The sequence below is a fragment of the Eptesicus fuscus genome, chromosome 15, assembly GCF_027574615.1.
Source record: "Eptesicus fuscus isolate TK198812 chromosome 15, DD_ASM_mEF_20220401, whole genome shotgun sequence".
Classification (NCBI taxonomy): domain Eukaryota; kingdom Metazoa; phylum Chordata; class Mammalia; order Chiroptera; family Vespertilionidae; genus Eptesicus; species Eptesicus fuscus.
Window position 1 is genome coordinate 333,334 of NC_072487.1, and position 24,592 is coordinate 357,925.

Below are 24,592 nucleotides of genomic sequence, written 5' to 3' on the forward strand. Positions count from 1 at the left end.
AAGATCAGATTTATGAACATCAAGGTGTACAGTTTGAAAATGTTTTATGTCAATGACTAGAGGCCCAGTGCATGAAATTCGTGCACTCGGCGGGGGGGAGGGGGTCCTCAGCCCGGCCTGCACCCTCTCACAGTCTGGGAGCCCTCGGGGGATGTCCGGCTGCCATGGAGGCAGGAGAGGCTCCCATCACCACTGCTGCTCTCGCCAGCTTCTGGCTGAGCAGTGCTCCCCCTGTGGGAGTGCACTGACCACCAGGGGGCAGCACCCGCATTGAGAAGGATTGGACCAAATCCAGATCTCCAACATTCCCTGAGGGGTCCTGGATTGCGAGAGGGTGAGGGCTGAGGGACCCCACTGGTGCAAGATCAGAGCTGGGGAGGGACATGGGAGGTTGACCAGCCAAGGAGGAACTGCAGGAGGACTCCAGGGCATTTCTGGCCCATCTCACTCAGCCCTGATTGGCTGGACCCCAACAGCAAGCTAACCTACCAGTTGGAGCATCTGCCCCCTGGTGGTCAGTGCACATCATAGCAAGCAGTTGAGCAGCCTTAGCATATCATTAGCATATTACCCTTTGATTGGTTAAATGGACAACTGGATAACTGGACAACCGGACACTTAGCATATTAGGCTTTTATTATATAGGATAATAAAGCTGTTTTTAAAGACTCATGGCACAGTTGTGTCTTTTCTGTGTATTCTCCACACAGTAACTTGAGGAATCCTCACCGAGTGTCTGATCTTGTTCATCCCCTGCCCAGAGCCTCCAGGTGTCCTCCACACTCTGCTGCCCCTCCACTTTGGCTCCAGTGCCCCCCGCACCTCCCCCCACCCCCCACCGCTACCTTCTGCACCCAGGCGTTTCCACAATGCTCTCCTTCCTTCAGATCCCCACCAGGGTGTTTGCTTCATCTTCTGATTTTTAGTCATCTTTCATGATGCCTTCCCTAATTATCCTATTGAAAACCACCACCATTCAGTCCCAGCACAACCTCTGCTACTCGGAGCTTTCTGAGCCCGGGATTGTGCTGAACTGAAGAAGACTCCTGTGGAAATGCACTCTGTTCTGCCAGAGGTTAGTTTTCCTTCTCTCAGTTGCAGAACAGAAACAGCAATCAACCTGTCTGTGAAGATTCATCCTGCAGAGGGCTGTGCGTTCTCACCTTCATTCTGTGTTTGTCCGTTCAGAGGAGTCTGCCCACGCCCCCATGAGACCGGGCGGTGTGATCTCTGCCTCAGCTTCTGCCCTGGAGGGGCTGCAGGGGAGGTCCTTGGAGTGCACTCACTCCCGGGCTAAGCTCTGGGTTAAGAGCAGGAGCAGCCAGAAGCCTGGTCTCTTAGCAATAAAGCGGAGGACAGACAGGCCTGGAGAGCGTCCCGGCATAGGACACGGAGGGGCAGCCTTGGTGCTCTTCTTTGTCTCTGACTGAATTTCCCACAATGCAGTTTCAGGCCACTGTCCCCGCTGGCTGGACTCATGGCCCTGGGTTCTTTTTAAATGAGAAACGTGCCTCTGCCCTTAGCACATACTTTTTTGTTTTGTTTTTATTGATTTCAGAGAGGAAGGGAGAGGGAGAGAGAGAGATAGAAACATCAATGGTGAGAGTCACCGATCGGCTGCCTCTTGCACGTCCCCTACTGGGAATCGAGCCCGCAACCTGGGCATGTGCCCCTGACCAGAATCAAACCTGGGACCCTTCAGACCATAGGTTGACGCTCTATCCACTGAGCCACACCAGCTTGGGCTTAGCATATTCTTTTTTAAACGATCTGAACTGAATGCGTGGCTGTTGTATTTACCATGGAGTTTTGTCATATGTTTGTGTCATTTCTGTCGGCGTCCCTGCCTGTGATTTGTGGGGTGTCTGCTGTCCTCCAGCCTCAGTCTCAGGGCCTCCGTCTCAGTGCACTGTTCCTATCAGAGGTCCAGGCCCAGAGCTGGTGGGGGCTCCTGAGTCAGATGCCCCAACAGGGGGCTGCAGTTCTGGGAGAACCCGTTCTGAGTCTCCTCCTCAGACCCAGCACCGGGCCGGCGTGAGCGCCAGCTCTTTGTCCTGATTCTTCTCTCCTTCGTGTCCAGGGCAGAGGCTTGTTTTCACCTGGCTACCAAGTCTGGATTAGATTTTCATTTTGCTTTTTGTTTTTTTCATTCTGGATTGATGCACAGGGAGTGGGCCTCTTTTTAAAAATATATTTTTACTGATTTCAGAGAGGAAGGGAGAGGAGGATAGAAACATCAATGATGAGAGAGAATCATTGATCGGCTGCCTCTTGCACGCCCCCTACTGGGGATCGAGCCCACAACCTGGGCCTGTGCCCTTGACCAGAATCGAACTTGAGACCCTTCAGTCCCCAGGCTGATGCTCTATCCACTGAGCCACACCACCTAGGGCGGGAGTGGGCCTCTGGAATAGGTCACCCTGTCTCTCTTTCTGGATTGGCTGTGTTCAACAGCTTTCTTTATTCCTTTTTAAATTTTAAGACAAGTGTTTAACAGTTTGCCTAACCTTCCTGGTGCCAGGCCCAGAAACCGATTGTACCCTCGTTCCTGGCATCAGTGCGGCGCCACCGCAGCGGCTGCCGGGGCCTCGTGTGCCTCCGGGGAATGAGTGGGCTCACAGGTCTGCGTGAGGCTAAGAGACATGAACCGCAAAGGCTGACTTTTGTCATTTTAGCTCCAACAACATGACTTCATATCTTTGTCATCAGGGATAAGGACACTAAAAAGCCTTGCATTTTCTAAAATCTGTAAAAAAAGAACATAACTAAAAAAAAGTCACGAAAGGTGGATTAAAAAGTGCCAGTGGAGTAACTGGAAGCTACACGGACACGCTCCCAGGACCAAACTGGAAATACAACTAAAACACAGGAAAACCACCCTGAGGACCCAGCTGGAGGCAAACCCAACGCCACGGACAGGAGGTGGAGGCCGCACAGAGACTGGGAGAAACCCTGGGAAGCCAGGCGCACGCTGGGGGAATGAATCTGGGCTGTGGGGCGGAAACACAGAGGAGCGGCGGAAGGCAGAGCTCCAGAGGCGCGCACGGGAAGGTGCGCAGAGAAGGGACTGATGCCTGCGCCACTGAATGGCCCTGCTGGGAAGGAGACATAAGCTCAGGACCGTGCTGAACCCCAGTTCCGACTGCACTGAAACCCAGTTCCAGGCGAGAATCTGGGAGTCCAGATTCATTAGGGGAGGGACTGGACTGTTTGGCAGAGGGCGAAACTCCAAGGCGAGTTTCTCTCAGAGGTGTTTGCAGGGAGTACAGAGAGACACAGACACAGGAACCTCATAGGGCGGGGCTGACAGGAAGCCAAGGTTGTAGGCTCCACCCTGTAACTCCGCCCCATCCAAGCTGAGCACAGAGGCTTTTCCCTGCTGAGTGCCTCAGGCAGTAGCTGACCTACACTCCATTGGAGACCCAGAAACAAGGGCATCTAGTGGTCAGTGTGAGATGACACCAGATTTCAACCACTCGCATAAGGGACACATTCAAGAGGTAGACTCAGTGAGCGCCAAAGCATTGCTGCACTGAGACCCGGCCCATAAACGTGTCTCCTGCACAGCAACTCTTCCTATATAGACAAAGAGGGTCCTCACGGCCAATTGGCCTGGAGGACAATTCCTCCCAGTGACACCAACAACAATCAAGACTTAACTGTACAAAGGAGGACCAAGATGGAGACATAGGGCGGAAGCCTGATTGTTGCCTACCACAACAATTTTGAGACTACGACGGGAGAGCAGAGCAGACACCATCCAGAACCACCAGAGGGCTGGCTGAGCAGATGCTCTACAACTAGAATAAAAGAGAGGGGTACGCGGGATGATGCTAATGCCGGTGACCCAAAGTCCACACTTTAAGAACTACGGCTCAGGCGACACAATGATGGCCTGGAACGTGCTCGGCGCAGTTCCCCCGGCGGTCTCCGGCTGAGGGGTCGGCTCCACTCGCTGCCAAGCACGGACAGATGAGCCCCTGGGAGACATGGGGTGGGAGATTCCGTGCTTGCTGACCTCCGAGTCCTTCAAGAATCTCAATGCCCCGGAAGCGGCCAGGTGCGCACGCTCGGCGACCGGCCACCGCTGCAGACCCAAGGGCCGACGCAGCGACACCGGACCAGCCCGCCGCCGCGCACCGGGCACACCGGAGCTTCGCCGAGCCCGCCACCCAACGAGTTCTGCGGCAGCCGCCCTGGAGCTCTGAGAAAATGGCCGAAGGAATTGCTGAGAGGGAATTGACCAACAGGAATTGGGATCAAGAAGACAAAATCCCGCTGAGACCCGGGTCCGGGCGAGGCTGCGAGCCTCTGGGCTCGGGTGTGGTCACACGCCCTTGGGTCTAGGTGAGGCCTCACGCCCCTGGGTCTGGGTGAGGCCACGCGCGCCTGGGTCCAAGTGAAGCCGGATTCCGGGGTCGGGTGAGGCCATGCGCCCCTGGGTCCGGGTGAAGCTGAATTCTGGGTCCGGGTGAGGCCGTGTGCCCCTGGATCCGGGTAAGGCTGGGTCCCGGGTCCGGGTGAGGCCGTGCTCCCATGGATCCGGGTGAGGCCACACGACCAGGGGTCTGGGAGAGGTCACGCGCCCCTGGGTCCGGGTGAGGCCACGTGCCCCTGAGTCTAGGTGAAGCTAGATCCCGGGTCTGGGTGAGACCGTGTGCCCCTGGATCCGGGTGAGGCTGGGTCCTGGGCCTGGGTGAGGCCATGTGCCCCTGGGTCCGGGTGAGGCCACGCGCCCCTGGGTCTGGGTGAAGCTGGAGCCCGGGTCCGGGTGAGGCCATGTGTCCCTGGATCCGGGTGAGGCTGGGTCCCGGGTCCGAGTGAGGCCTCGCGCACCTAGGTCCGGGTGAGGCCACGCGCCCCTGGGTCTGGGAGAGGCCACGCGCCCCTGGGTCCAGGTGAGGCCATGTGTCCCTGGGTCCGGGTGAGGCCACGCGCCCCTGGGTCTGGGTGAAGCTGGAGCCCGGGTCCGGGTGAGGCCATGTGTCCCTGGATCCGGGTGAGGCTGGGTCCCGGGTCCGAGTGAGGCCTCGCGCACCTGGGTCTGGGAGAGGCCACGCGCCCTCGGGTCCGGGTGAGGCCATGTGTCCCTGGATCCGGGTGAGGCCTCGCGCACCTAGGTCCGGGTGAGGCCACGCGCCCCTTGGTCTGGGAGAGGCCACGCGCCCCCGGGTCCAGGTGAGGCCATGTGTCCCTGGATCCGGGTGAGGCTGGGTCCCGGGTCCGGGTGAGGCCTTGCGCACCTAGGTCTGGGTGAGGCCACGCGTCCCTGGGTCTGGGAGAGGCCACGCGCCCCCGGGTCCGGGTGAGGCCATGTGTCCCTGGATCCGGGTGAGGCCTCGCTCACCTAGGTCCGGGTGAGGCCACGCGCCCCTGGGTCTGGGAGAGGCCACGCGCCCCTGGGTACGGGTGAGGCCTTGCGCCCCTGGGTACGGGTGAAGCTGGATCCTGGGTCCGGGTGAGGCCGTGTGCCCCTGGATCCGGGTGAGGCTGGGTCCCGGGCCCGGGTGAGGCCACGCACCCCCTGGGTCTGGGTGAGGCCACGTGCCCCTGAGTCTGGGTGAAGCCGTGCCCCTGGGTCCAGCCGAGACCAAACCAGAGGGAGTCGGACCTCCGTTACCACCATTTGTCCACCATCCAGAGCTGAGGGGTCAGTGCTGACATGTACACATAAGGAACTGGTGGACATTGAAATTGGGTCTCAAAAGAACTGTTGGTCCAGAAAGAAACTCACTACAGACTGATTCATTTGCCTGTCAGCATAACTATTATTGCTCGTCTCACATTCAGTTCTTATAAGTATATCTCTAGGGACACATGATCTCGCTCATCTAGGGGAAATGATGAACAACATAGACTGAGGAACAAGAACAGAACCAGAAACAAGGAGGCATCGATCAGACTATCGGGCCTCAGAGGTAGGATAGGGGAGGGTGGGAGGGAGGGGGGAGAGATCAACCAAAGGACTTGTGTGCATGCATATGAGCCTATCCAATGGTTAAGTTCAACAGGGGGTTGGGGCATCCGTGTGGAGGGGTGTGGGATGGGAATGGGTGGATGAGGACAAATATGTGACACCTTAATAAAGAAATTAAAAAATAATAATAATTAAAAAAAAAGGACAGCTTAAGGGAGCTATGGGACAACATAAAACATAACAATATTAGAATAACTGGAGTGTCAGAAGGAGAAGAAAGTGATTGAGAGATCCTCCCTCCCCACAACTGGTGGGCGGAGTTATGATGTTACCGGTGTCTGAACCACCAATCAGCGCATGCCGAGTGCCCTGGGCCCAACCCCTTCCTGTTCCCTCAAAAGGCCGTCTCAACCCCTCCATTGCCGCTGCTCTCCTCTCTCTCTGTCTACAGAGACAGCCCGGTTGGGTCCCTCCTCCTCCCCCTCCCCCTACTTTAATCCTTGTTTCTACCTCCTCCGTAATGAATCTCACTCGTTACTGCGGAATAAACCTCCCTTTAATATGTCGTGGTCTCCGGCTCCCGTTTCCTCCACCTTGAACCTTACAGTGATCAAGGATTTAAAAACCTGTTTGAAGAAATAATGATAGAAAACTTCCCTAACCTGGTGAAGGAAAAGGTCACACAAGTCCAGCAGATACAGAGAGTCCCAAGCAAGAAGAACCCAAGCAGGCCCATACCCAGACACATCATAATTAAAATGCCAAAAATTAAAGACAAAGAATCTTAAAGGGGAGAAACCAAGATGGTGGCATAGGTAAACACCTAAACTGCTGCCTTGCACAACAATATCAAAACTACAACTAAAAGACAAAACGGACACCATCCAGAACCACAGGAAAGCTGGCTAAGTAGAAATTCTACAACTAGAAGAAAAGAGGAAAGCACATTCAGACTGCAAAAGGCTGAGGTACTGAGACTCGCATGCGGAGAGGACGGGCAGCTGTGTGCACGGGCAGCTGAGTGCATGGCTGGCGTTCTAAAGTGGGAGGGAGACGACGCCCCCGACTGCAATGAACTCCAGTCCTGGGCAAGACTCTGGGAAACCAGACTCATTCGGGGGGAATCTGGACTGTCAGGAAAAGAGAAAGCACACTGAGACTCGGGGGAGCTGCGGAAGGCAGAGGTCCAGAGGCGTGTGGTGCAGAGAGGACTGACTGCTGAGTGCACGGGCGGCTGAGTGTGTGGCTGGCTTTCTAAAGTGGGAGGGAGACAGAAGCTCCCAACTGCGCTAAACTCCAGTTCTGGGCGAGTTTCTGGGAACCCCGACTCATTCGGGGAGAAACTGCACTGTCTGGCAGTGGGTGAAACTCGAGGGCGGCTTTCTCTCAGAGGTGCTTGCAGTGATTACCGAGGGACACTGAGACCCAGGGGCCTCATAGGGCAGGGCTGATGGGAAGCCAAGGCTGTCTGCTCCGCCCTGAGACTCCGCCTCATTTAAGCTGAGCACAGAGGCTTTTGCAATTTTGCAAGTCTTGTCTCATAAGGGTGTCTCCAGCATAGAAGTTCTCCAATCGTAGACACAGCTGATCCTCACAGCCAATTGGTCTGGAGGTCAATTCTTCCCAGTAATACCAACAACAATCAAGACTTAACTACAACAAGGCTGTGCACACAGTCCACAAAGGGGTACACCAAGTGTGTCCACCTAGGTAAATGGGGAGGCTGAGCCACTGGGCCCTATAGGACACCTACCACACAAAGCTACTCTACCAACTCAGGGAAGCAGCTAAAATGCGGAGACAAAGAAACAGATCACAAATGAAAGAAATGGAGGAAAGCAAACAATTGGATATAGAGTTCAAAACCACGGTTATAGGTTTTTCAAGAATTTCCTAGAAAAGGCCGATAAATTTAGTGAGACCTTCGAGGATAAGAAAAAGGACCAACTAGAAATTAAACATACACTGACTGAAATAAAAAATATTATACAGAGACCTAATAGCAGACTAGAGGAACGCAAGAATCAAGTCAAAGATTTGAAATACAAAGAAGCAAAAAAAACACTCAACTGGAAAAGTAAAAAGAAAAAAGAATCCAAAAAATTTGAAGATAGTGTAAGGAGCCTCTGGGACAACCTCAAGTGTACTAACATCTGAATTATGGGGGTGCCAGAAGAAGAGAGAGAGCAAGATACTGAAAACCTATTAGAAGAAATAATGACCAAAAACTTCCCCCACCTGGTAAAAGAAATAGACTTACAAGTCCAGGAAGTGCAGAGAACCCCCCAAAAAAAAGGAATCCAAAGAGGACCACACCAAGACACATAATTAAAATGCCAAGAGCAAAAGACAAAGAGAGAATATTAAAAGCAGCAAGAGAAAAACAGTTAATTACCTACAAGGGAGCACCCATACGATTGTCAGTTGATTTCTCAACAGAAACTATGCAGGCCAGACTGGAGTGGCAAGAAATATTCAACGTGATGAATAGCAAGAACCTACAACCAAGATTACTCTACCCAGCAAAGCTATCATTCAGAATTGAAGGTCTGATAAAGAGCTTCACAGATAAGAAAAAGCTAAAGGAATTCATCACCACCAAACCAGTATTATATGAAATGCTGAAAGGTATTCTTTAAGAAGAGGAAGAAGAAGAAAAAGGTAAAGATAAAAATTATGAATAACAAATACATGTCTGTCAACAAGTGAATCTAAAAATCAAGTGAATAAAAAATCTGATGAACAGAATAAACTGGTGAATATAATAGAATCAGCGGCATAGGAAGGGAGTGGACTGACAATTCTCGGGGGGAAAAGGGGTGTGGGGGTGCGGAAAAAGACTGGACAAAAATCGTACACCTATGGATGAGGACAGTGGTAGCGGGGGGAGGTAAGGGCAGAGGGTGGGGTGGGAACCAAGTGGAGGGGATCTATGGGGGGGAAAAAAGAGGAACAATTTTAATAACCTGAACAATAAAGATTTTATTAAATTAAAAAATGAATAAATAAATTTAAGTCAGAAACCAAAAAAAAAAGAATCTTAAAGGCAACCAAGAGAAAAGCAACTTGTTAGCTACAAAAGAGCTCCCATAAGGCTGTCAGCTGATTTCTGATCAGAAACTCTACATCCCAGAAGGGAATGGCATAAAATATTCAAGGCAACGAAAAGCAAGGATCTGAAACCAATATTACTATAGCCAGTAAGGCTGTTATTCAAAATTGAATGTGAAATAAAGAGCTTCCCAGACCAAAAAAGAAAAAAAAGGCTAAAGGAGTTTATCACCACCATTTAAGCACTGCAAGAAATGCTAAAGGGACTGCTGTAATGAGAAAAAGAAATAGACACAGAGAGAAACATACAGAATTAAAATGGCAATAAATAAGTCCCTATCAATAACCTTAAATGTAAATGGATTAAATGCTCCAATGAAAAGACATAGCATAGCTGAATGGATACAAAAACATGACCTAACTATATGCTGTCTACAGGAGACACACCTCAGAACAAAAGGCACACACAGGATGAGAATGAAGGGATGGAAAAATTTTTTCCATGCTAATGGAAAATTAAAAAAAGCTGGAATAGCAAAATATCTGACAAAATAGATTTCAAAATGAAGACAATCACGAGACAACAAAGGCCACAACATAATATTCCAGGGTTTGATCCAACAAGGGCAGGAAACAGTGACTAAAGGACACACTGGATCCGATGGGTTCAACTGACACTTACAGAGCATTTCACCACAAGCTGCAGGAGACACAGTCCTCTCACGTGCACATGGGTGGCTCTTAAAGGTAGATCACAGCTCCAGCCGTTTGGCTCAGTGGATACAGTACTGGCCGGTGAACCAAAGGGTCCCGGGTTCGATTCCAGTCAAGGGCACGTACCTTGGTTGCAGGCTCCTCCCTGGCCCAGGCCCTGGTCGGGGCACATGCAGAAGGCAATCAATGGATGTATTTCTCTCACATCGATGTTTCTCTCTATCTTTCCCTCTCTCTCTCCCACTCTCCCTAAAAAACAATGGAAAAATATCCTCTGGTGAGGATTAACCTTTTGCGCTCGGATGTGGAGTGTGACTCGACACGGTTAGCATTAGAATAAAGGAATCGAGAAAAAAGCAAGCGAGTGCAAAGGGTTAACAACAACAACAAAAAGACCACTTGGTTAGGACAGAAATCAAGTCTCTACAAGTTCAAGAAGATTGCAATCATACCGAGCATCATAGGGAGTGACGTCAGCATCATGATGGTGTGAGACATCCCGAGTGGACAAGTGTAATTCAACAAGTAATTCCCTGCTCCACGTGCACAGGCCTGAGAGATCCTCACATTTCAACCTCTAGAACAAGCATGACAAACTCGCCTGCAGGCCACATGTGGCCCACAATGAATATTTTTGCCACCCAGCCAATATAACGGTATGTAAGAAATGCTTTAATAAAAATTTCATAACTTAATTTTTATAATATCCTGTTATACATAATCCTACATAATAAAAGCCTGATATGCTAAGTGTCTGGTTGTCCGGTTGACCATTCAACCAATCAAAGTGCAATATGCTAATGATATGCTAAGGCCACTCAACTACTTGCTATGATGTGCACTGACCACCAGGGGGCAGATGCTCTGACCAGTAGGGTAGCTTGCTGCTGGGGGACTGAGTGAAATGGGCTGGACGTGCCGTGGAACCCTCCTGCTGTTCCTCCCCAGCTGGCCAACCTCCCGTGTCCCTCCCCGCCCCAATCCTGTACCCTCTCGCAATCAGGGCTGAGGGACCTCCCCCCCGCCACCCCCCCCCCGTGCATGAATTGAGTGCACTGGGCCTGTAGTTATTAATAACGAACTGCAATGTTCGCTAATGGCTGATGTCTATAATCATGTTGCATTCATTTCCCTTACGCGCAGGCGCACCATCTCTCTCCACTAACACCAGCAGCGAATATTTTAGCAGCCGATGGCCACGTCCTTAGTCTTGGACTGACTTGTTTGGTGTGCGCAACAGGAAACATTTCGCTTTTGGAGAAGAAAAATAGGTTTATTTGTGTTATGCTTATTAATTTGTGCAGTTATTCAGTGTCTGGTAAGTGAATGTTCAAGAAAAATACTAATTTTTATTAAAATATTCAGTTATTTTATGTTAACAATGACTCATGCATTTCAGCCCTTTGTGTTCAGCATGTCTCTATCGAAATAAACCTACGTTTCTATGGAAATGGGAGCTTCTGGTTTTTGCGGCGCACTTGAACTTAAACCTTGTTTATTTGGCCCGTGTTCTTTTTGAGTTTGACATGCTTGGTCTAGAGGTAGGATATGTGAGCAAACAGGGAAGGAGGGGCACAGCCCAGAGCTCACCCACCCTGGCATCCCACAGGACTGGGGAGCAGGCACGGAGGCCAGGGAGGCGCATCCGCAGCCCTCAGGGCAGATGGCAACACCCCCTGCACCTGAGCGGGCAACAGGGCAGAGACATGGCAGGAGGGGCTGCCCGCCCCGCCCCGCCCCTCAGAGGACAAAGCATGCAGAGCCCCCTCCGCTCCCCCGCTCCCCAGGAGAGGCGCTGGCGCGGTGGCTGCAGCAGCCCCGAGGGCTGAGGTCAGAACCAGGTCTTCTTCTTCTTCTTCTTTTTTAAATTTTATTTTATTGTTTAAAGTATTACAAGTAGTAGTACATATATGTCCTTTTATTCCCCATTGACCTTCCCCCTGCCTCCCCTACCCCCCGGCACATGCCCTCCTCCCCCCCCCGCAGTGTCTTGTGTCCATTGGTTGTGCTTATATGCATGCATACAAGTCCTTCAGTTGATTTCTTTCCCCACCTCCCCAACACTCCACAGCATTCCCGCTGTAATTTGACAGTCTGTTCGGTGCTTTACTGCCTCTGTATCTATCTTTTTGTTCATCAGGTTATAATGTTCTTTATTTTCCATGAATGAGTGAGATCATGTGGTATTTTTCTTTCATTGCCTGGCTTATTTCACTTAGCATAATGCTCTCCAGGTCCATCCATGCTGCTGCAAATGGTAAGAATTCCTTCTTTTTTATGGCAGCATAGTATTCCATTTTGTATGTAGATGTACCACAGTTTTCCGATCCACTCATCTGCTGATGAGCACTTAGGCTGTTTCCAAATCTTAGCTATTGTGAATTGTGCTGCTATGAACATAGGGGTGCATATATCCTTTCTGACTGGTGTTTCTAGTTTCTTGGGATATATTCCTAGAAGTGGGATAACTGGGTCAAATGGGAGTTCCATTTTCAGTTTTTTGAGGAAACTCCATACTGTTCTCCACAGTGGCTGCACCAGTCTGCATTCCCACCAGCAGTGCACGAGGGTTCCTTTTTCTCCGCATCCTCGCCAACACTTGTCGTTTGTTGATTTGTTGATGATAGCCATTCGGACAGGTGTGAGATGGTACCGCCTTGTCATTTTGATTTGCATCTCTCGGATGATTAGTGACTTTGAGCATGTTTTCATATGTCTCTTGGCCTTCCTTCTGTCTTCTTTCAAAAAGTATCTATTTAGGTCCATTGCCCACTTTTTTATTGGATCATTTATCTTCCTTTTATTACATTGTATGAGTTCCCTGTAAATGTTGGAGATTAAACTTTTATCAGTGATAACATTTGCAAATATGTTCTCCCATGCAGTGGGCTTTCTTATTGTTTTATTGATGGTTTCTTTTGCTGTGAAAAAGCTTTTTATTTTGATGTAGTCCCATTTGTTTATTTTCTCTTTAGTTTCCATTGCCCTAGGAGCGGTATCGGTGAACAAATTGATTCGGCATATGTCTGAGATTTCTCTGCCTGTGGATTCCTCTAGTATTTTTATGGTTTCCTGTCTTATGTTTAAGTCCTGTATCCATTTTGAGTTTATTTTTGTGTATGGTGTAAGTTGGTGATCTAGTTTCAATTTTTTGCATGTATCTGTCCAATTTTCCTAACACCATTTATTGAAGAGACTGTCTTGACTCCATTGTATGTTCATGCCTCCTTTGTCAAATATTACTAGAGCATAGTGGTTTGAGTCAATATCTGGATTCTCTATTCTATTCCATTGGTCTATATGTTTGTTCTTGTGTAAGTACCAGGCTATTTTTGAGAACAGTGGTCTTGTAATACAGCTTGAAATCTGGTATTGAGATCCCACCTACTTTGTTTTCTTTCTCAGGATTGCTGTGGCTATTCGGGGTCTTTTTTTTTTTAAAATATATTTTATTGATTTTTTACAGAGAGGAAGAGAGAGGGATAGAGAGTTAGAAACATCGATGAGAGAGATACATGGATCAGCTGCCTCTTGCACACCCCCTACTGGGGATGTGCCCGCAACCAAGGTACATGCCCCTTGACCGGAATCGAACCTGGGACCCTTGAGTCCGCAGGCCGACGCTCTATCCACTGAGCCAAACCGGTTTCGGCCTTTTTTTATTCCAGATGAATTTTTGGAGAGTTCTTTCTAGGTCTGTGAAATATGCTGTTGGTATTTTAATGGGGAGTGCATTGAATCTATAGATTGCCTTGGGTAGTATGGACATTTTAATGATGTTGATTCTACCAACCCATGAACATGGTATGTTCTTCCATCTGTTTATGTCTTCCTCTATCTCTTTTTTTCAGTGTCCTGTAGTTTTCCATGTATAGGTCTTTTACCTCCTTAGTCAAGTTTATTCCTAGGTATCTTAATTTTTTTGGTGCGATGGTAAATGGGATTGCTTTTTTAGTCTCTCTTTCTGTAATTTCACTATTGGTGTAGAGAAATGCCATAGATTTCTTGGCGTTAATTTTGTATCCTGCTACATACCCAGTGGGGAGTGTGCGGGAGGCAGCTGATAGATGTTTCTCTCTCATCAATGTTTCTGACTCTCTATCCCTCTCCTTTTCTCTCTGTAAAAAATCAATAAAATATATTTAAAAAAAGAAAAAGAAAAAAAAGCTGGGGTAGCAATACTTATAGCTGACAAATTAGATCTCAAAGTGAAGGACATAACAAGCGATAAGGAAGGCCACTTCATAATATTAAAGGGAGCAATCCAACATAAAGAAATAACTCTGGTAAACATATATGCACCCAATACAGGAGCACCCAAATACATAAAAAAACTCCTGGAGGATATCAAGGGAGAGATTGATAGCAATACAGTAATAGTAGGAGACTTTAATACCCCACTATCATCATTGGACAAATCCTCTAAACAAAAAATCAGCAAAGAAACATCAATCCTAAATGACTCACCAGATCAGATGGAATGAATTGACATCTCCAGAACATTTCACCCCAAAGCCACAGAATATACATTCTTCTCAAGTGCACACGGGTCATTTTCAAAGATAGACCATATATTGGGTCACAGACAAAGTCTCTTCAAATTCAATAAGATAGAAATCATATCAAGCATCTTCTCAGATCACAGTGACATAAAACTGGAAATCAACTACAATAAAAACAATCCAAAGAAATCAAACACATGGACACTAAACAGCATGCAATTAACAATGACTGGGTTACCAGAGAGATCAAAGAAGAAGTAAAAAACATCATGGCAACAAATGACAATGAAAACACAACAATCCAAAATCTATGGGACACAGCGAAAGCAGTCTTGAGAGAGAAGTTCATAGCTCTACAAGCCTACTGCAAAAAAACAAGAAACAATGGTAATAAATTACCTAACCCTACAACTCAAAGAGAAAAGCCCAGTGTAAGCAGAAGGAAGGAAATCATGAAGATTAGAGTGGAGATAAACGACATAGAGACCAAAAAACAAACAAACAAACAAAAAAGATCAACAAAACCAAGAGCTGGTTCTTTGAAAGGATAAACAAAATGGATGAACCTCTAGCCAGGCTCACCAAGAAGCAGAGAGAGAGGACTCAAATAAACAAAATCAGAAATGAGAGAGGAGAAATAACAATAGACCCCACCGAAATACAAAGGATTGTTAAAAAATACTATGAACAACTCTATTCTAACAAAATGGACAACCTGGAGGAAATGGACATATTCCTAGAAAAATACAACCTTCCAAAAATCAATAAGGAAGAACCTAAACATCTCCATAGGCCAATAACTATGGAAGAAATTGGAGCAGTCATCAAAAAGCTTCCGGCAAACAAAAGCCCGGGGCCAGACGGCTTCACAGGAGAGTTTTACCAAACTTTCAAGGAAGAACTAAAACCTATCCTCCTCAGACTATTCCAAAAAATTCAAGAGGAAGGAACGCTTCCAAGCTCCTTCTATGAAGCCAGCATCACCCTAATACCAAAACCAGATAAAGACAACACAATGAAAGAGAATTACAGGCCAATATCCCTCATGAACATAGATGCCAAAATTCTCAACAAAATTCTAGCAAATTGGCTCCAGCAGTACATCAGAAAGATCATACACCATGACCAAGTAGGATTTATCCCAGGAATGCAAGGATGGTACAATATCCGCAAATCAATAAACATAATACATCACATAATCAAATAGTCATATCAATAGATGCAGAAAAAGCATTTGACAAAATCCAACACCCTTTCTTGATAAAAACTCTCAACATAACAAAAGCCATATATGATAAACCCACAGCCCACATCACACTCAATGGGCAAAACCAACACCGTTTCCCGGAGAACGGGGAGGAGACAGGGATGCCGCTCACCGCCTGGGACCGGGTCCTCCTGAGGGGCAGGTGCACACGGACCCCGCCCCCAGCACGGCCGCTCCCCGGGGGGCGCCAAGGGGGGCCCCTGCCCGCCCGCCTCCGGACAGGAGGCCGCCGGTGCTCCCCCAAAACCAGACTTCAAGGTTTGTCGGACAGACGGGCGGACGGACGGCGGCGGCATAGCGACCCCTGGCTTCCTGAGTCACAGCCATGGAGGCGCCGTTCACCGGGGTGCCCTGCTCCCCGCAGCCTGTCGGGGTTCGGCCCGGGGTCCCGGGGCACCTGGAGGCGGGGGGGGGGGGGGGGGGGGTCAGCGGAGCCCCGGAGCCACAGGACCGCGGGCTCCCCGCCGCCTCACCCGGGGCTCCCGGCTCCGAAACCCTCCGCCCGGCACCCCCAGGGACCGGCCTGGCTCTGGAGCCGGTTCGGTTCGGCAGAGGAGGCGGGGCCCCAGCTGAGCGTGTGTCCCTTCCTGCGCCCACCGACATCTGCTCCCCCGGGCACCGCCGGGACGAACGCTCAGCTGGATCTGGCCTGTGCGGTTGTCCGGCCACAGTCTGGGGGCACAGAGTTCCAGGGGTCCCACCTGCTGCGGGGCGGCCTCCTGGTCCCAGCCGCAGCCTGGGATCCCGGAACCTCCCCTGGGACGTGGGCCGGACCAGAGCCTCTCTGTCCGCGGGAGGCGAGTCAAGCGTGTTTGAGCCAGGCGGTCCCTGGACCAGCCTGGCCAGGCCCCGGGGGGAGACCCATCCACTCTGGGACGAGAGGCACTGCTCTGCTTCAGTGGTTTCTTGTTTACTTATTTAATAATTTTTAAAATCTTTATTGTTGACAGTCCTCCTTTCCCCCATCAACCCCCCCAGCCCACCTCCGCCTCCCGCCCCACTGTCTGTCCAGGGGCCATGCACAGACGCACACAAGGTCCTTGGTTAGTTACCGCCCCTCCCGCTCTCCCCGCCTGCCCTCCCAGATTCCCCACTCTGTTCCCTGCTTCCATGGCTGGGATCCACTCCGTTCATCAGTTTATTTTGTTCACTAGATTCCACATGTGAGTGAGATCATGTGATACTTGTCTGTCTCTGGCTGACTTATTTCACTCAGCATGATGCTCTCCAGGTCCCTCCATGCTGGTTTTATTTTTTATTTTTTACTGCTGCACAGCATTCCATGGTGTAGATGTACCACAGCTTTTTATCCACTCATCTGCTGATGGGCACTTGGGCTGTTTCCAGATCTTAGCTATTGTAAACTGTGCTGCTGTGAACATAGGGGTGCATATATCCTTTCTGATTAGTGTTTCTAGTTTTTTGGGATAGATTCCTAGAATTGGGGTCACTGGGTCAAATGGCAGTTCCATTTGTTCTCCACAGTGGCTGCCCTAGTCTGCATTCCCACCAGCAGTGCACGAGGGTTCCCTCTTCTCCGCATCCTCGCCAGCACTTGTCATTTGTTGATTTGTTGATGGTAGCCATTCTGACAGGTGTGAGGTGATAGCTCTGATGATCGTTGACTTGAATCTGTAGATTGCTTTGGGTAGTATGGACATTTTAATAATGTTGATTCTACCAATCTGTGAACACAGTATATTCTTCCACTTGTTTATATCTTCTTCTATCTCTTTTTTTCAGCATTCTGGAGTTTGCCAAGTACAGGTCTTTTGCCTCCTTGGTTAAGTTTTATCCTAAGTATCATAATTTTTTGTTGCAATAGTAAATGGGATTGCTTGTTTAATTTCTCTTTCTGAGAATTCATTATTGGTGTTTAAAAAATCCATAGATTTTTGGGTGTTGATTTTGTATACTGCTACTTTGCTAAATTCATTTATTAAATCTAGTAGTTTTTTGGTGGAGACTTTAGGGTTTTCTATATATAATATCATGTCATCTACAAATAATGAGAGTTTTTCTTCCTCCTTTCCAATTTGGATGCCTTTCATTTCTTCTGATTGCTGTGCCTAGGACTTCCAGTGCTGTGTTGAACGAGAGTGGTGAAAGCAGACATCCCTGTCTTGTTCCTGTTCTTAGGGGAAATGGTTTTAGCTTTTGCCCATTGAGTATGATGTTGGCTGTAGGTTTGTCATATATGGCTTTTATCATGTTGAGATATGATGCCTCTATTCCCACTTTGCTGAGAGTTTTTATCAAAAAGGGTGTTGGATTTTGTCGAATGCTTTTTCTGCATCTATTGATATGATCATGTGATTTTTGTCTTTCAATTTATGTGATGTATCACGTTTATTGATTTGCGGACATTATACCAGCCTTGCACCCTGGGATGAATCCCACTTGGTCATGGCGGAGGATCTTTTTAGTATGTTGCTGGGGCCATGGGGTCGAATGTCTGCCAAGTTACAGGGCAGGTTCGCCTCCCGCCTGGGTGTGGCTGCTGTGTAACTGGGGAAGTGGCATGGGATCACAGCAGGCGGCTCCGGGCACGGGCCCTGCATCTTCTGGCCCAAACCCCAGCAGCTCACTGAGGTTTGGGAGAGCCCCTGGGGTCTGGGGAAGTGGAATTCCCGGCCAGGTCTGTTTCTTTTTCTGAGTCTGGAGACATGTTTCAACAGTAAAAGTGTGCGTTTCCTTGGGTCCCCTACGTCCCCCCCTTGTGGGGAGCTGGGCTCACGCGCATGCCCTGCACAGGAGGGGGCAGTGTGGCCAGGCCGCCTGGGGCAGGGCGGGATCTTGTTTTCATTGGAAGAGGCTGCAGTCGCTTAAATAGGAGCGAGGAGTGTGGAGGAGTACTGATTGCATGTGGAACCATGTGAGTCGCCGTGACACTGGCAGTGTCTCAGTCAGGCTGTGGGATGAAATAAGGTGCATCAGACCCCAATGGGACGTGGCTGCGCTGGGGGCCTGGCAGACTCATTCCTGTCCTCCTGGCCAGGGGGTCCGTGCCTTCTGCCTCTTAAATTCCATCTGCCTGAGTCAGACTTGGCTAGTGGTGCTTTTCCTGGGCAGTGACCCGCAGCCTCCCTGCCTCCTTGCCTCCCTGCCTCTGCTCCTGCAGGGCCCCACGAGCCTCTTCAGAGTCCCAGGGCCTCAAATTTGTCTCAGGGTCCTCGGGAGAGAGGCAGACATGATCCAGACCAAGAACTCAGGAAGGCTCCTGCGTCCATAGGCCCGGACAGCGAGGCCAGGACGCCTGCCATCCTTTCAGATTGCAGAGCCTGCCCCGGGTGAGTGAGGGTTTGTGTTTACATGTGCACAGCTACCGCACAATGCTGGCCACTGGATTGCAGGAAGTTTTTGCAATTCTATGCAATGAAACACACACAAAACAGGAGGCCTTGAGATGAGGTAGTAAGTGGTACAAAAGAGTATTTAGAGAACATTCACTCAAGGGAAAGATCAAAATCTAGGAAATTGCTTGGCCAGGTGACTCAGTTGGTTGGAGCATCCTCCCATACACCTCCCGCCTTGGACTCAAACCACAACCTTTTGTTGTGCAGGAGGCAGTGGATCCGTTTCTCTCACATCATGTTCGTTCTCTCTCTCTCTCTCTCTGTCTCTCTCTCTCTCTCTCTCTCTCTCATCTCTCCTCTCCCTCTTTCTAAAATCAATAACCATGTCCTCAATAAGCATAAGGAGTAAAAATATATAAAAAAAATAAAAAATCTAGGAAATTATGAGGGAAAATGTCTTTTGAGACATGATTTTTAAAAATCAACTGGAGATAATGAAACTAAGTTTACCTTTCAAAATAAAATCTGATTGCATTTGGCACCAATTCTTGGAAAGGGCAGAGAATGTTGAGACCTGACTGCTCTTGATCTTTGTAAAAAAACATTTGAAACATACAAAAGTGCAACGATAACAGGAACTTCCAGGCATAATCATACAGCTTTAAACGTTGTCAATTTGTGTAATTGTTCTTTTTAAAAAAATATATTTTATTGATTTTTTACAGACAGGAAGGGAGAGGATAGAGAGTTAGAACCATCGATGAGAGAGAAACATTGATCAGCTGCCTCCTGCACACCCCCTGCTGGGGACGTGCCCACAACCAAGGTACATGCCCTTGACCGGAATCGAACCTGGGACCCTTCAGTCCACAGGCCCACGGTCTATCCACTGAGCCAACCCGGTCAGGGCTGTAATTATTCTTTTTTTTTTTTTTTAATATATTTTATTGATTTTTTACAGAGAGGAAGAGAGAGGGATAGAGAGTTAGAAACATCGATGAGAGAGAAACATCGATCAGCTGCCTCCTGCACACCTCCTACTGGGGATGTGCCCGCAACCAAGGTACATGCCCTTGACCGGAATCGAACCTGGGACCCTTGAGTCCGCAGGCCGACGCTCCATCCACTGAGCCAAACCGGTTTCGGCTGTAATTATTCTTTATTGGAAACAATTTTTACCACAAAATTAGATAACTAGTGTCGGCAGAAGGCACACTCAATGGTGTACATGGTTGGCACTTTCAAGCAGTGAACTTCACATACACGGTCAGGGAGCAACTGGATGTCAGGGTTGGTGCTGGCTATAGGATTACTGGATTGAAGTGTTTTCAACATGCTGATAGATAGAGCTGTTAGGGCAAGAAAAAGGCCTCTTTTTCCTTACTGTAACCTTCCATAAGCTATGAGCAGTACCTGGCAATTAAACTCCATGGTTGTTAGCTCCTCTGATTCAAACGGCCCCTCTGTTCAAACTGCAAGACACCCTAAGCTACTTTCAAGGTTACATCCTTACATCCACCTCCTTCCTGCTGTGTTTACAACTCTGGGGTAATTTGCACCAAGGAGTCTCTAGTTAGAAAGTCCCCCCACCGCATCCCCACCCCTTCAAACAGGCCTCTTTAGACTTCTTCATAATTTTTGCTCTAAGCACGTTTTACATGCTTTGGAAAAATGCTTGACAAGACATCTGTCTGGCCTGTCTCCTGGAAAACCAACTCAGCTGGAGCCCTAAACCCCTCCCTCACCCTTTAAAAGGAGAAGCTGCTTTTTCCCGCCTTTGTATTCTTTATCCCTTTCTCCTCGGGACGTAAAATGATGTCCTCTCTGCAGCTCTCTCTTCTCCACTTGTGAATTCTTTCACAGCCCACATCACCGGCCAAACGCTAACAATAGCCAACCCGATTTCCATGAACAGTCTGAGAAACTGTGCCGCGGATGCTGGCCATGTACACATGCTTCTATGTACTTGGGTCGTCCCTGTCAGGACACATATAGTTAACCTAAAAGTAAAAGACCAAAGACAGGCAACAGCATTTATTTGAGATTGAAAACAAAACAAAATAACTGAAACAGCTGTTTGGGAAGCACTGATTCAGGCAGAGCCAAAGCCGAAGTGTTCCAAACAGAAGACAAAGGCCAAAGGAGCGATTACATCACCAGAATGAGGGGTGACTAAGGTCCAGACAGATAATACAATGATTGCTAATTCTAAGCAGTGTTTGTAATTTCCAATCTGGAATCACCAAACCAGTCGTCACAACACCTGCTCCTGTAAACGGTTCTTCGGAACACAATGTTCTTCAGGCCCAGCGCAAAGGGCCCTTTGCTCTTCATTTCCTCCTGGTCACTGACCAAGTGGGGCATCCCGTGCCGAGCCGATTGGGCATTTGTGTATTTTTATATGTGAGTCCATTCAAATCTGTTATACTTCTTTTGGATTGTCATTTATATTATGTCTGACTCATTCTATTCTGGATACAAGTCCTTTGTCAAATGTATGCATTGAAAATATTTTCCTCCAGTCTGCAATTTTCATTTTTATTTAATTAACATTGTATTTTGATGAACAAAAGCTTTTAATTTTGAGGAAGGCCTTTATCCAAGCCTTTTTATCCAGTCATCTATCAAAGGATACTTTGGTTGTTTCCATGTCTTGGCCACGGAGAATAATGCTGCAATAAACATAGGTGTGCATATATCTTTGCAAAAAAAATGTTTTCAAAATATTCAGGTCATATGGTAGCCCTATTCTTAATTTTTTAAAGACCCTCCAGACTGCTTTCCACAGTGGCTGCAGCACTAGACCTCCACGGGCAGAGAATGAGGGTCTCTTTTTCCCCACAACCCCTCCAACACGTGTTATTACCTATCTTATTGATGATAGCATTCTAACAGGTGTGAGGGGGTATCCCGTTATAGTTTTGATTTGCATTTTCTAACAGATAGTGAAGTTAAGCATCTTTTCATACATCTGTTGACCATTTGTATGTCTTCTTGGGAGAAGTGTCTGTTCAGGTCCTCTGCCCACTTTTAAACTGGATTGTTTGTTGGGTGTTGAGTTGTATGAGTTCTTTATATACTTTAGATATTAACCCTTTGTTGGAGCCGTTATTTGCAAATATCTTTTCCCATTTGGTTTTGTTGTTGGTTTGTTTGGTTGGTTTGGCAGTTTCTTTAACTGTACAGAAGCTTTTTAGTTTTATATATAACTAGAGGCCCGGTGCACAAAATTTGTGCATGGAGGGGGGTGTCCCTCAGGCCAGCCTGTACCTTCTCCAATCTGGGAACCCTCGAGGGATGTCCGACTGCCTGTCGATCCAGTGGGATTGGGCCTAAACGGGCAGTCGGACATCCCTCTCACAATCCAGGACTGCTGGCTCCCAACCGCTCGCCTGCCTGCCTTCCTGATTGCCCCTAACTGCTTCTGCCTGCCAGCCTGATCACCCCCTAACCACTCTGCTGCCAGCCTGATTGATACCTAACTGCTCCCCTGCCAGCCTGTTTGCCCCTAACTGCCCTCCCCTTCAGGCCTGGTCACCCCTAACTGCCCTCCCTTGCAGGCCTGGTCCCTCCCAACTGCCCTCCCCTGCTGGCCATCTTGTGGTGGCCATCTTGTGTCCACATGGGGGCAGGATCTTTGACCACATGGGGCAGCCATCTTGTGTGTTGGAATGATGGTCAATCTGCATATTACTCTTTTATTAGATAGGATAGAGGCCTGGTACACGGGTGGGGGCCAGCTGGTTTGCCCTGAAGAGTGTCCTGGATCAGGGTGAGGGTTCCCTTGGGGTGTGGGGTGGCCTGGGCGAAGGGCCTGTGGTGGTTTGCAGGCTGGCCACGCCCCCTGGCAACCCAAGCGGAGGCCCTGGTATCTGGGATTTATGTATCTTCTACAATTGAAACTTTGTAGCCTGGAGTGGAGCCAAGCCTTCTGCTCGCTCCATGGCAGCAGCCATTTCTGTTGGGATTTATTTACCTTCAATAATTGAAACTTTGTAGCACTGAGTGGAGGCCTAGGCCGGCAAGGCAGGCGGAAAGCTTGGCTTCCTCCATTTCCGGGGAAACCCAAGCTTCCTCCTGCTCTCTGTAGCCACGGCCATCTTGGTTGGGTTTATTTGCATATTTGCTCCTGATTGTCTGGTGGGTGTGGCTGGTGGGTGTAGCGGAGATGTGGTCAATTTGCATATTACTCTTTTATTAGAAAGGATAGTTCCATTCATTTATTTTTGCTTTTACTTCTCTTGCCTTTGGGGTCAAATTCTCTAAGACCAAGGTTCAGAAGTTTAGTATCTATGATTTCTTTTATGTAATTTATTGTTTCAGATCTTATATTAGGTCTTTGATCCATTTTGAGTTAATTTTTGTACCTGGGGACAAACATTAATCTAGTTTCATTCTTTTGCATTTGTCTTTTATATTTCCCCAGCACCATTTATCAAAGAGGCTTTATTTTCTCCATTATATGGTTTTGGCTCCTTTGTCAAAAATTATTTTCACATATACATGTGGGTTTATTTCTGGGCTCTCTTTTTTTTAAAAAAATAAATCTTCATTGTTCAGATTATTACAATTATTTCTCCTCCCCCCCCCCATTATATCTCCCCTCCTCCCAGTTCCCACCCTTCCCTCTGCCCTTACCTCCCCCTCTCGCTATCCTTATCCATATGTGTATGATGTTGTCCAGTATCTTCCCGTATCCCCCACACAGGCACCCCCTTCCCCTGAGAATTATCAATCCACTCCCATTCTATGCCCCTGATTCTATTATGTTCATCAGTCTATTCTGTTCTTCAGATTTTTAATTCACTTGACTTTTAGATTCATTTGTTGATAGGTATGTATTTGTTGTTCATAATTTTTATCTTTACTTTTTTCTTATTTTTCCTCCTTTTAAATGATATCTTTCAGCATTTCATGTAATACTGGTTTGGTGGTGATGAATTCCTTTAGCTTTTTCTTATCTGTGAAGCTCTTTATCTGACCTTCAATTCTGAATGATAACTTTGCTGGGTAGAGTAGTCTTGGTTGTATGTTCTTGCTATTCATCACTTTGAATATTTCTTGCCACTCCCGTCTGGCCTGCATGGTTTCTGTTGAGAAATCAGCTGATAATCGTATGAGTGCTCCCTTGTAAGTAACTAACTGTTTTTCTCTTGCTGCTTGTAAGATTTTCTCTTTGTCTTTTGCCCTTGGCATTTTAATTATGATGTGTCTTGGTGTGGTCCTCTTTGGATTCCTTTTGTTTGGGGTTCTATGCGCTCCCTGGACTTGTAAGTCTATTTCTTTTACCAGGTGGGGGAAGTTTTCGGTCATTATTTCTTCAAATAGGTTTTCAGTGTCTTGCTCTCTCTCTTCTTCTGGCACCCCAAAAATTCGGATGCTGGTACGCTTGAAGTTGTCCCAGAGGCTCCTTACACTATCTTCTACTTTCTGAATTCTCTTCTCTTCTTGCTTTTCTGGAGGCATGTCCTTTGCCTCTTTGTATTCCAAATCTTTGACTTGATTGTTGTGTTCCTCTAGTCTGCTGCTGGGTCTCTGTATAATATTTTTTATTTCAGTCAGTGTATGTGTCATTTCTAGTTGGACCTTTTTCATATCCTCGAGGGTCTCATTAAATTTATCGGCTTTTTCCATGAAATTCTTGAAAAACCTTATAACCGTGGTTTTGAACTCTATGTCCAGTCTTTTGTTCTCCTCCATTTCTTTTGTTTGGGATCTGTTTCCTTGCCTCCTCATTTTCATTTTTGCTGCTTCCCTGAGTTGGTAGGGTAGCTTTGTGTCCTATTGTGTCCTATTGGTTCAACGGGTCAGCCTCCCAGTTACCTGAGGTGGACACTCTTGGTGC